Source organism: Phacochoerus africanus, chromosome 10 (genome assembly GCF_016906955.1).
Source record: "Phacochoerus africanus isolate WHEZ1 chromosome 10, ROS_Pafr_v1, whole genome shotgun sequence".
NCBI lineage: Eukaryota > Metazoa > Chordata > Mammalia > Artiodactyla > Suidae > Phacochoerus > Phacochoerus africanus.
Genome location: NC_062553.1, coordinates 12,403,427 through 12,415,591, shown reverse-complemented (window position 1 = coordinate 12,415,591; position 12,165 = coordinate 12,403,427). Strand labels below are relative to the sequence as shown.

At 44.3% G+C, this 12,165-nt stretch overlaps 1 long non-coding RNA gene across 2 annotated transcripts in view; it reads left to right on the top strand.

Annotated features, from left to right (window-relative positions):
• The window catches only part of LOC125138097 (uncharacterized), a 156,458-nt gene that overhangs the window by 43,286 nt on the left and 101,007 nt on the right, over positions 1 to 12,165 (top strand). Inside the window, exon 4 of one of the 2 annotated variants that reach the window (XR_007137575.1) lies at positions 10,044 to 10,201. The exons of the other annotated variant lie outside the window; for it this stretch is intronic. This is a non-coding gene — a long non-coding RNA (uncharacterized LOC125138097). The remainder of the gene's footprint in view (positions 1 to 10,043; positions 10,202 to 12,165) is intronic. 2 annotated transcript variants of the gene reach the window in all.

Sequence of the window (12,165 nt, the reverse complement as noted above, 5' to 3'; positions counted from 1 at the left end):
GTTTAACCAGTGGCATCCATTAAACCTGGCTCTGTGAGCTGTGCCATGTTCACGTGGTGGGAGCATTTCTTGATCATCTTGTATTTTTCTTCCTCCGGTGCTGGAATCAGCTACTTCTCAAGTAGCCCTGATTCTTCTTCCTGAAAAATGACATTTAGAAATCTAGGTCTGGACACTGGGTGTTCTACTGTTATTGCTGTTTCTGGGCACTCTCAGTGGACAGAGCAAGGAGACGTATGTATATGTACGTACACAGACTCTCATATCTTCACATTCACAACTCTGTCTGTCTGTCTATCTGTCTATCTCTCTATCTATCATCTATCTGTCTATCATCTATCTGTCTGTCTGTCTGTCTATCTATCTATCTATCCATCCATCCATCCATCCATCCATCCACTATCTTCTATCTCTTACCCACTGGAAACCATGCATTCACATCGATGCCTTCAGTTCCAAACCAGTAACACAAAGTTCATTCCTGTTTTCTCCCTTTTAATACGTATAAGTTCTTTCTGGGCCAGCGAGATACCTGCCTCCCATTATCTCTAATATATTTGCTTATTCAGTCAATCGCCTGGTACAAAACGGATCTCTGTTAGTGTGGCTGCCCCTTTCCCCTTGCCCTACTCACTCTGCATAGGCTGCCACCTCTACCCCTTCCAGCCCTGCGTGGAAGCCCTCCTCACTCACCCTGTGTGCAGCCACCCTGTGCTTGCTGCCCCCACCTGCGGACAGTCTCTCTCCCAGATTTTGATGATTATTTTCTTGTTAATGTAACTTTTTAAATTGCAGTAAAATGTGCACAACATAAAACTTACTGTTTTAACCATTTTAAAATGTATGATTCAGTGGCGTTAAGTTCATTCACATTGTGGTGCAGACTGTTCAGCTTCAGGACTGGAGCCATCCATCCTCCCAAACTGGAAGTCTGTCCCCATCAAACACTAACTCCCAGCCCCTCTCCCTTTAGCCCCTGGCAACCGCTCTTCCACTTTCTGTCTCTATGAATTTGATGCTTCTAGGTACCTCATGTAAGTGGACTCAGACCATGTATCTTCTTTTATGTCTGGCTTATTTCATTTAGCATAATGTTTTTGAGGTTCATCCATGTTGTGGCATGTATCAGAACTTTTTTCATTATTGTTATTTGCTTTTTAGGGCCACACCAGCGGCATATGGAAGTTCCCAGGCTAGTGGTCAAATTGGAGCTGGAGCTGCAGCTGCTGGCCTACACCACAGCCATAACAACGTGGAATCTGAGCCTCATCTTCAACCTACACCACAGCTCAAGGCAACACCAGATCCTTAACTCACTGAGCAAGGCCAGGGATCAAACCTGCATCCTCAAGGATATTAGTTGTGTTCATAACCTGCTGAGCCACAATGGGAACTTCTAGAACTGTATTAATTTTTTTTTATTTTCCCACTGTACAGCAAGGGGATCAAGTTATCCTTACATGTATACATTACAATTACATTCCTCCCCCCCCCCCCCCCCCCCCGACCCTTTGTTCTGTTGCAACATGAGTATCTAGACAGTTCTCAATGCTACTCAGCAGGATCTCCTTGTAAATCTATTCTAAGTTGTGTCTGATAAGCCCAAGCTCCCATCCCTCCCACTCCCTCCCCCTCCCATCAGGCAGCCACAAGTCTTTTCTCCAAGTCCATGATTTTCTTTTCTGAGGAGATTAGAACTGTATTAATTTTTAAGGAACAATACTCTAATATATATATTAGGTATATGTGTGTAACATAAATACACATCTCTCTCCATTTTGTTCATCCACTCATATGCTGATGGATGTTTGAATCGCTTCATCTTTGGCTTTATGAATAATGCTGAACATTCTTGTACAAATATCCATTTGAATCCTTAATTTCAGTTCTATCGGGTATGTAGCAAGAAGGGAAGTGGGATCATATTGCAATTCTATTTTTATTTTTTTGAGCACCTGTTATACAGTTTTCTACAGTGGATGTACCATTTTAAAGTCCCACAAGCAATGTACATGAGTTGGAATTTTTCCACATCGTCACTAATACTTGTTATTTTCTGTGGGGTTATTTCTTTTTTGATAATAGTCATCCTAACGGGTAAAGAGGTATCTAATTTTTATTTGTATTTGTATTTCTCTAATGATTATTGCTGTTGAGCATCTTTTCACATGCTTAGTGGACATTTACATAAATAGCACAAAATATTCCATTGTTTATTAAACATATTTAACTATGCAGTAAATATAATATAATATCTGTGTTTCATAAAAGTGAAATTGTGTATAGTAACATACATGTACTGTATACATATGTCTATTTTCTATGTTCTTTTTTTTTTTTTTTTTTGGCTACATGTGGTATGTGAAAGTTTCTCGGGCCAGGGGATTGAACCTGACCCACAGCAGTAACTTGAACCACAGCAGTGACAAGTTTGAGTCCTTAACTGTTAGGCCACCAGGGAACTCCTATAAATTTTTTTAAACAGAAAAAAAATTTAAATTAATTCTTCATAAAGATCAGGAAACAAGGTAAAAAGAAAAATGCTTGAATCTGCACATTCTTTGGACTGTAATTAGTACGTTGAATGTAAAAGCTCTAAAATTCCATTGCAGGATAGTGTCTGAGGGGAGGCAGGTGGTGATCAGTGTTTTCATTTGAAGGAGACACATTTATATGGCTGGGATTTATTCTTTCATCTGGATGCACTCACTCACCCAGCAAGCACATTGGGAGCACATCCTTGCTCTGCCTCAGAAGTGCTTGTGCTTATTGGACAGTTGTATGTTGTCTGCTGGGAAAATATCTATTCAAGTTCTTGGCCCATTTGATCATTGAGGGTTCTTGTTGAGTTGTAGGAACTCTTTATATATTATGGATACTAATCCCTTATCAGATTTATAATTTGCAATATTTTCTTCCATTCTGCAGATTGCCTGTTCACTCTGTTAATAGTGTCCTACTTAAAATTTTTTAAATTAAACACATATTTAAAAAATTTTTCGAAGTCCTATTTATCTTTTTTCACTTTTGTTGCCTATGTCTTTTTGTTTCACATCATATCCAAGAAATCATTGCCAAATTCAGCAAAAGGAGCAGAGAACAGGAAGGTCGATAACATTGGCTAGAGGGATGGAGGGAGGAGGTATTGTGGGTTGGCAAAATCTCTTTCTGCATCAGTTGGTAAGACCATGTCCCCTCTCATCCCCTGGCTTCCTCCTTTAGTCACTGCCTGCTCCTGATTTGGAGGTGGCCTGCAGAACTTTATTCTCCCACGAGAATGGTTTTATTCCCCCATGATTATTTTGTCAGGCCATTGGTCCTCAGGGTGATGCCAGTGGTTTTGTTGGAGCCCAGAGGAGTAAGGCCACTTACAAATAGCTACCCCTAAGGATGCTGATGAGAGAGATCAGCACTGCCAGAGAGGAGATTACTTAACCCATGATCTAGGGTAATGATTTTTCCCCAAGACATCTCCCAGTTAGAGTGCTTAAGGAAGTTCGATTGTAACTGCTTGTCATACCCTGATTGATTTGGAAAATGGAAAAAAAGATTGCTCATTGCTGACTTCCTCTACAAATAGAGGCCAGTGGGGAAAATCACAGACTCTTGGACAATTAGAACTGGAAGGACCTTGGAGATATCATCTAGGGCAGTGTTTTTAAAACATTTTTAGCCACTGTTTTTTTTTTTTTTTTCCTCTCTAAGTGCAATCAATCATATGATCAATCCCAACAAATAAATACAAATGAAAAAGGCCATTTGCTTAGACATCTCTCCTCCTGCTGAGAAACCCTCTGTGTAGTCCAACACCTTCAAATTGAGTCCCCCAGAACGGAACTCATGGGTTCAGAGTCCACCAGCTTGTGATGGTGGGTGGGACCAGAACCTATGTTTTCCAATTCTCTCTCTCTCTCTCTCTTTTTAACAACTGCACCCGAGGCATCTGGAAGTTCCCAGGCCAAGGACTGAATCAGAGCCTCAGCTACAACCTATGCCATAGCTGCGGTAATGCTGGATCCTTAACCCACTGTGCTGGGCTGGGGATGGAATCCACGCCTCTTCAGAGAACCAAGCTACTGCAGTCAGATTCTTAACCCACTGTGCCACAGCAGGAACTCTTATTTTCCAGTTCTTAAGTCAGAGCTCCTTAAACCAGACAAGGCTTGTCATGCTATTCTGAGATCTTTTGTTCTTCCAGGGCTCAGATGTAAAGAGAAGGAAAAAGAAGCAGCAGATTAATCTGGTACCTTGAGGTTATCCTCCCAACTCAGAGGGAGTGTGATTAGCTAAGGCCACATAGCTGACCCTGGTGAGAGGGCCCCCTGGTGGGGGTTGTCTAAGGGTGCCTCGGAGTCAGATATAAGGCATTTACAAGAACTGGGGATGAAAACCCTAGGAAAACGATACAAGTTGTCCTGAAGTAGAGACATGTACAAGCAGATGGAACATTCCATTCACCAGAGAGTCTCCACCAGAATATGGAGGAGGGGGTTTCACCATCTCCCTCCCCTGGGGTGTGAGTTGGGTGGTAAGGAGTCCTTGGTGCTCCCAGCCAGAGGAAGTAAGCCTGCAGCCATGGCTTCCACTCTCTTGGAAGCTGCTGTTGCGGTGTGGTGGGAGCAGGAGGCAGTGCAAGGGGCAGGGAGGGAGGGATCAGAAGGAAAGTTTTCTGAGCCTCTACGATGATTTCGAAGTTTTGGGCAAAGGCAAGTAGAGCCCCTTGGACTTAATTTTAGTAGGGAGAGTGGGGGATGATTAGAGCTGGAAAAGAGAATTTTCAGGAGTCACCGTCAGAGGGAGAATTTTTCTGGAGTCCATGGCTGGGAGGGGGAGAGAGATGGCATGAGGACAGAGACTGACCAAAAGAACTCTGCTCAAAGGGCATTTAGAATATTTTGCTGTGCATGAGAACGCACTGGCCTTCTTTTTGCCATTTCCTCAAGGGTCTGAGTGAAGATTTAAATTGGTTTAGAGCACTTTTTTGCATGGCTGGACTCTGATTCTTTGAAACACAGAAATCGCAACATGTCTGCTGTCGGTTGTGTTTTGGCTACTTCTGCATAGTGATCTGGCAGAGATAGGAAGGGACCTGGGGCAAAGTGCCTTGGCTGTATTGATTTAAGGAGTTAGCATGTCTAATGAAGCAATGAATTAACTTAAAGTAGTGATCAGAAGCCTATAAAAATACAGTGGTGGAGTGGCTTGTGACCATTTGTGCCTGTTGACAGCGGATGGCTGATTGACTGATGGATGGGCTGAGGCACAGCTCAAAGTCTCTTTGCAAGCCCCTCATTGCCAGCCTACTGGGGTTCTCTCAATCCCTAAACCTGAGGTTTCCCTGGAGGCTGGAGTCCAGAATCCTAGTTTTTCATGCACTCTGCTTTGAGACTTAACGTTCACATGTAGAGCTGTTGCTAGCCAGCCTCTCTTCTGATTGCTCCATGCCCTTACTGGTCTGGTTGTTAAATATTTAGAATATCATCTCCAGTTTATCTTACTTCTCAAGTGTGCTAGGTGCAAAAATTTATCTTCCTGGTGAACATGTGAAATTAACATTCTGTTGCAAAAGATGTTTAAATCTGGATAGTTTGGAGTGCTGGGTGTGTATATGGGGTGTGATTGGGAGATGAAGTTAGTGAAATTGACAGACTAGATTCCTAGTAAGACTGCTGACTGTGTGTCTATGTATAGGTTCTGCACTCTTGCCTAGCAGGTTTTGGCTGCAAGATCTTGTTTCCAAATGTAAATATGAGTATGTTGTCCCTTTAAGTGGTAAATAATAACCATTTTTTTTAACATTTATCACATCTCTTCCAGTCTGTGTTTGAAATTACACTAGAGCTGTAACTTCATATAATGGGGGCTCCAACAAGATTGCCAAATTTGTGAATTGAGCTTTCCTCAAAGGGGTTATTTTTTGGATTAGTCAGGGATTTCCTGATGGAAAGTGACAAAAATTCTACTGGAACTAGTTTAGATAAAAAGAGAAATTAATTTTCTTCGATAGATCAGAAGAGAGAGGTATAGCTTGGGGCAACTGAAGCCAGGAAACTTCTTTCTTTATTTCTCCTTCCTTCCTTTCTTCCTTTCTTTCTTCCTTTCTTTCTTCCTTTCTTTCTTCCTTCCTTTCTTCCTTTCTTTCTTCCTTCCTTTCTTCCTTCCTTCCTTCCTTCCTTTCTTTCTTCCTTCCTTCCTTCCTTCCTTCCTTCCTTCCTTCCTTCCTTCCTTCCTTCCTTCCTTCCTTCCTTTCTTTCCTTTCACTGCGCCCAAGGCATATGGAGGTTTCCAGGATAGGGGTCCAATGGGAACGATAGCTGCCAGTCTACACCACAGCCACAGTAACGCCAGATCTGAGCTGTGTCTGCGACCTACACCACAGCTCACAGCAACGCTGGATCTTTAACCCACTGAGCGTGGCCAGGGAGCGAACCCGCAACCTCATGGTTCCTAACTAGTCGGATTTGTTTCTGCTGTGCCACGACGGGAACTCCGGAACCTTCTTTCTTTGGGCTTGACTTATTTCTGAAGGTCAGCTTCATAATTCTCAATGCATCTAGCCTTCTGAGGAGCAGAAGGAGCAACGATTAGTAGCCTCCGGCAAGGCAGGAGAACAGTAGGTCTGCGTAGCAGTAAACATTTCGAAGCAGACTTGTTATATGACGCCATCTACCTACAAAGAAGGTAAGGGAGTGTAATCCTTCTGAGCCCAGACTAACAAAGCTTGGTAGGAAGCACACTAGAAATCCTCAGCATTTCTTGAATTAAGATACATGGTTATTTTCGGGAGTTCCTGTCATGGCTTAGTGGTTAACAAATCCGACTAGGAACCATGAGGTTGCGGGTTCGATCCCTGGCCTTGCTCAGTGGGTTAAGGATCCGGCGTTGCCATGAGCTGTGGTGTAGGTTGCAGACTTGGCTCGGATCCTGCATTTTGGCTCAGACCCTGCGTTGCTGTGGCTGTGGTGTAGGCTGGCAGCTACAGCTCCGATTAGACCCCTAGCCTGGAAACCTCCATGTGCCATGGGAGTGGCCCAAGGAAAGACAAAAAGACAAAAAAAGAAGAAAAAGAAAAAAGAAAAAAGATACATGGTTATCTTCCTTCTTTCCTCCCTCCCTCCCTCTCTCTCGCTTTCTTTTGCTTTTTAGCACCATACCTGAGGCATGGAGGTTTCCAGGCTAAGGGCCAAATTCTAGCTATCAGCCTACACCACAGCCACAGCAACACAGGATCAGAGCCACATCTGTGACCTATTCCATAGCTCACAGCAACACTGGATCCTTAGCCCACTGAGTGAGGCCAGGGATCGAACCCGCCACCTCATGGTTACTAGTCAGATTCGTTTCTGCTGCGCCACGATGGGAACTCCTGGTTATTTTCTTCCTTCCCTCGCTCTCCTTCTTTCACACCTTTCTTCTCCCCTTTTTCCCTCCCTCCTTCCCTTCTCCCCACTCCCGCCCTCCTTCCTTCCTTCCATCCTTCCTTCCTAACCTCCCCCTCTTCCCCCTGCCTCCCATTTGCCTTCAGGATTGGCTCTAGACTTATTTCTATACCTTGAACATGACTCGCAGAGACATCTGAGTGACTGACCCTTGTTTTAGCTCTGCAGCTCTAACTGCAGAAACTGTAACATCTGGACCAGGCTGCATTAATCCGAGGAGGCTGAAGGTGATGAATGCTGGTGCTTGTGTTTGAATACGCAGTGTTGTACCATATTTATAGCCATATTTGCACAACTCCAAGATTGATGAGGTGCACCTGCTCCAGGTGTGATGGGCTCCAGGAAACATCCAGAAATGCTCCAGGCTGGGGCAGAGCAGCTGAGCCACCAGAAAGTCAGATGTCTTTAGCAGTTGTTCAACTCTGAAATTCAAACTGTGTGGAAAGTCTCTCAGGAAATAGAATTTTAAGTTTTAAGGCTTTTTTTTTTTTTTTTGCATGGTTGGGGTCTCCTGTGTATGATGCCCAAACTATTACGCATTTTTCATTGCTTTGAAGTGATAATTTTCAGTTTACCTTGGCAACTTCTTCATCTGGTAGAAGAGAAACTGTATGTCACCCTTTTATTGTTTGAATTATTTCAAATCCTACTGTTGGATGGCCCTCTGTGGTGGCCAAGGAAGTGATAGTGACACAAAACCATAGTATTCTCAACACCCCAAAGAAACTCACACCCGTTTGCTTACCATTAGGCAGCACAGACACAAGAAATCATAATATTTATTTCCTTTTGTTAGGAGCGTGTTGGCAGAATAACATAATGACTGAAACTATGGCTCCCGAAATCAGACCCGGGTTTGAATTATGTTTGGCCACTCACTGATTGTGTGACTTTGAAGACACCACTCTTTGATCCTTGATTTTCCATTGATAAAAATGGGAGAAGTGATAGTTCTGATCCCAAAGAATTGTCACGGGACTCAGGGAGTTAATGCACAGAAAGTACTTAGCACCACACCAGGCAGTTAGTAAATGCTCAATTTACATTGGGCTTTTATTAGTAATAAACCCTATCTCATGCTCTTCTTCTTAATCTGCTCCTTTGATTAATAAAACTTTGGAAAATGAAACATTACTTAATAAATAGCATTTATTTATTTCCTTGGATCTATTAAAACTGGGGGAGGGGGGTCTAAGTAGGGAAAAATCATCAGGGGGTTTTGGTGGTGAAAAAAAAGCTTAGGCATCAATGCCCTATACTATGAAGCAGAGGCTGCAAACGATAGCCCACAGGCAAACGTGGCCTACGCAGGAGTTTGATTTGGACAGTGTTTGCTTGGGGTTTAACTTGCCTGGGCTGGTGACGTTCAAGAATCGAAAGATTTCACATGACAATTAGCATCTCCTTTTGATCTTGCGTCTGGCCTGCTTTCCTCTTTCACGTTACCAGCCTAGGGAAGATGGAGTAATGGTCCCCCAGAGAGGTCCATGTCCTAATTCCTGGAACCCGTGCAGGTGTTAGGTGACATGGTGAAGGGAAATTGAGGTTGCTGATGGAATTAAGGATGGTGTCATCTGACCTGAAAATAGGGAGGCTCTACAAGGGGAGGGGGGAGGGAGTGGGATGGATGGAGAGTTTGGGGGCGGGGGGGTACAAGCAAACTATTCCATTTATAACGGATAAGCAATGAGGTCCTACTGTACAGCACAGGGAACTGTGTCCAGTCTCTTGGGATAGAACATGATGGAAGATAGTATGAGAAAAAATGGTGTGTATGTATGTATATATATATATATATATATATATATATATATATATATATATATGAATGACTGGGTCATTTTGCTCTACAGCAGAAATTGGCGCAACACTGTAAATCAACTATAATTAAAAAAAAAAACCAGGAAGGTTATACTGGCTGGTCTGAGTGAGTCCAGTGTAATCCCAAAGGTCCTTATAGGTGGAGAGCGGTGTAGAAGAGGAAGTCAGAGGGAAATGTAGTTATGGAAGAAAGATCGGAGAGATGCAACATTGTTGATCTTGAAGATGCAGAAAGAGACCACAGCCAAAGCATGGAGGTGGCCTCTAGAAGCTGGAAAATGCAAGGAAAAAGATGCTGTTGTAGGGCCTCTGATGCAAGACACAGTCCTGTGAAACCTTGGTTTTAGCCCTGGGAGTCCTGTGTTGGACTCCTGATTTCCAGAATGACAAGATAAAATATTTGTAGGAGTTCCCGCTGTGGCTCAGTGGGTTAAGAACCCAACATAGTGTCTGTGGTGATGCGGGTTTGATCCCTGGCCCTGCTTAGTGGGTTAAGGATCCAGTGTTGCTGCAAACTGCAGCTCAGATCTGGTATGGCTGTGGCTGTGGTGTAGGCTGGCAGCTGCAGCTCCAATTCGACCCTTGGCCTTGGAACTTCCATATGCCATAGATATGGTGGTTAAAAAAAAAAAATATATATATATATATATATATATTAAGCTATTAAGTTTGTGGTAACTTGCTATAGCCACAATAAAAGCAGCATGCACTGCTGCATTCCTGTAGGATAAAACTATTTTTGCCTGTTCTTGATCTTTATGTTTTGAACCTAATTCTTTTGAGGTGCTTCATAATCCTGGCAAAGCCACTAAGCTGAACAGAGCTGCAGAAATTCCCTGGCTTTCCTTCCCGAAGATGTCGATCAATGAGGGCTCTCGCGGCCTTTGATGTCAGGCATCCACGCCCGCTTCTGTAAAGACTTTCGGCTCCACAAGAGAACGGTACTTTTGATATTTAGAAAAGTATTAGGTGATAATGATTACTGTGGGATGGTTGTATTCCCTCCTGTTGGGATTCTAGCACTCCATTTTCACATGGTTTGGAAGAGCTCAGCAGTTTTCTCCAACACCGATGGCCTGGGCTGAATGCGTAATACTAGTTAGGAGGAGAAGGGCTTGTCTGAGAAAGTACGTTCTCATCGTCTCTGCATAAATGACCATGGGCAGCCCTTGGAAGGAACTGGGACTGAGAGAGGCAGGAAGAAGCAGAGTTCTTTCCAAGAGGCTCTGGAGCAAGTGGCAAGGACCTTGGGAGCAGATACTGTTCTCAGGTGGCTGTGGGGTGAGAACACTGAACTCTAAGCAGTCCCCAGACCTGGTCCCTGTGGAGAAAGAATTCTGCAAAGAGACGGAGGGCAGTGAGGGAAATAAGTGTTTACTAAGAGAGAAGAGAGAGAAGAAAGATGTGGATAAAGCACAGGTGGGCTGGGGGGTGTGGGGCTGGAGAGGGAGAGAGAGACAGAGACAGAAAGAGAAAGGGCAAGAGAGGAAGAGAGTGACGCATGTGCCGGAGGTCATTTAAATCCCTTGCGTGGGAGCAGTCCTTCCGGGATGCCTCTGGCCAGTCATCTTCCTTGGTCTGGCTTTGAGCCCCCATGTGGCCTGGCTCAGGGTCCTCCCCTGTGCGCATGCACCTTTTAGCCAGGATGGAATCCAGCACAAGGGTGATGGGAAGTTGACAGGAAGTACTCTGGTCTGGTGCCCCTCCTTTCTCAGACCCCCGAGGAACGTGTCCGTGAATGTGTAGTTCCTAGTTCTGTTCCACAGGTCTCCTTGACCTCAAGAATGAGAAATAGGTGGATGCAGGATCCTTTATCCAAGCAGGATGCAGATTGTGTCTTGAAGTTTTCTGTTCATAGGGAACACATTACAGTTGCTCAGCCTGGGACCCATCTGTCTCCTGCTTTGACACCAGACGTGACCCATTTAGGAACATGAGGATGGGAGTCCTGTGGATGGAGGGCTGCAGTCAGGGGACCTTTGGGAGATTTAGGCAAGGCCCTTCTCCAGGTGGGTGCCGTGGCAGGGTTTCAGCCGCCTCCCCACCCCATCCTACCCCAAGCTCTTTTGGGTAGGGCCCAACTTCTAGAGATGGACGTGGCAACCAGGTCTGTTGGCGGTTTGCAGAGTCATAGGTGACATTCTTCTCTAGGCCTGAGATCAGGACCTTTGGAGAGACGGGGTCTGAAAAATGGAGATATTAATTCCACTCGTGGGTTTATACCCCAAAGAATTGAAAGCAGGGGCGAGACAAGATATTTGTAAACTTCTCTTTCTCTCCCTTTCTTTTTTTATGGGGGGGGGGTGTGTCTTTTTGGGGGCCATACCCGTGGCATGTGGGAGTTCCAGGCTAGGGGTTGAATTGGACTTGCAGCTGCCGGCCTGTACCACAGCCACAGCAACACCAGATCTGAGTCACATCCACAACCTAGAGGCACCGCCAGATCCTTTAACCCACTGAACAAGGCCAGGGATTGAACCTGAATCCTCATGAATACTAGTTGGGTTCTTAAGCCACTGAGCCACAGTGGGAACTCCTGTACACCTCTCTTCGGCAGTATTATTGACAGTAGCCAAGGGTCGAAGCAAACTTTATCCACCCACAGATAAATGATTAAAGAAAATGTGGTGCATACATACAAAAGAATAGTATTTGGCCTTAAAAAAGAGGAAATTCTGATGCATGCTAGAATATGATAGGGGCTGAGGGAGGGGGCGATGGGGAGTTCCTGTTTAATGGGTACCAAGTTTGAGTCTGGGAAGATGAAAATGTCCTGGAGATGGATGGTATTGATCTTTTATAACAGAGTGAAGACACTTAATTCTACTGAACAGTACACTTAAAAATGTTAAGATAGAGGAATTCCCTTTGTGGCTCAGCAGGTTGAGAACCCAACATAGTGTCT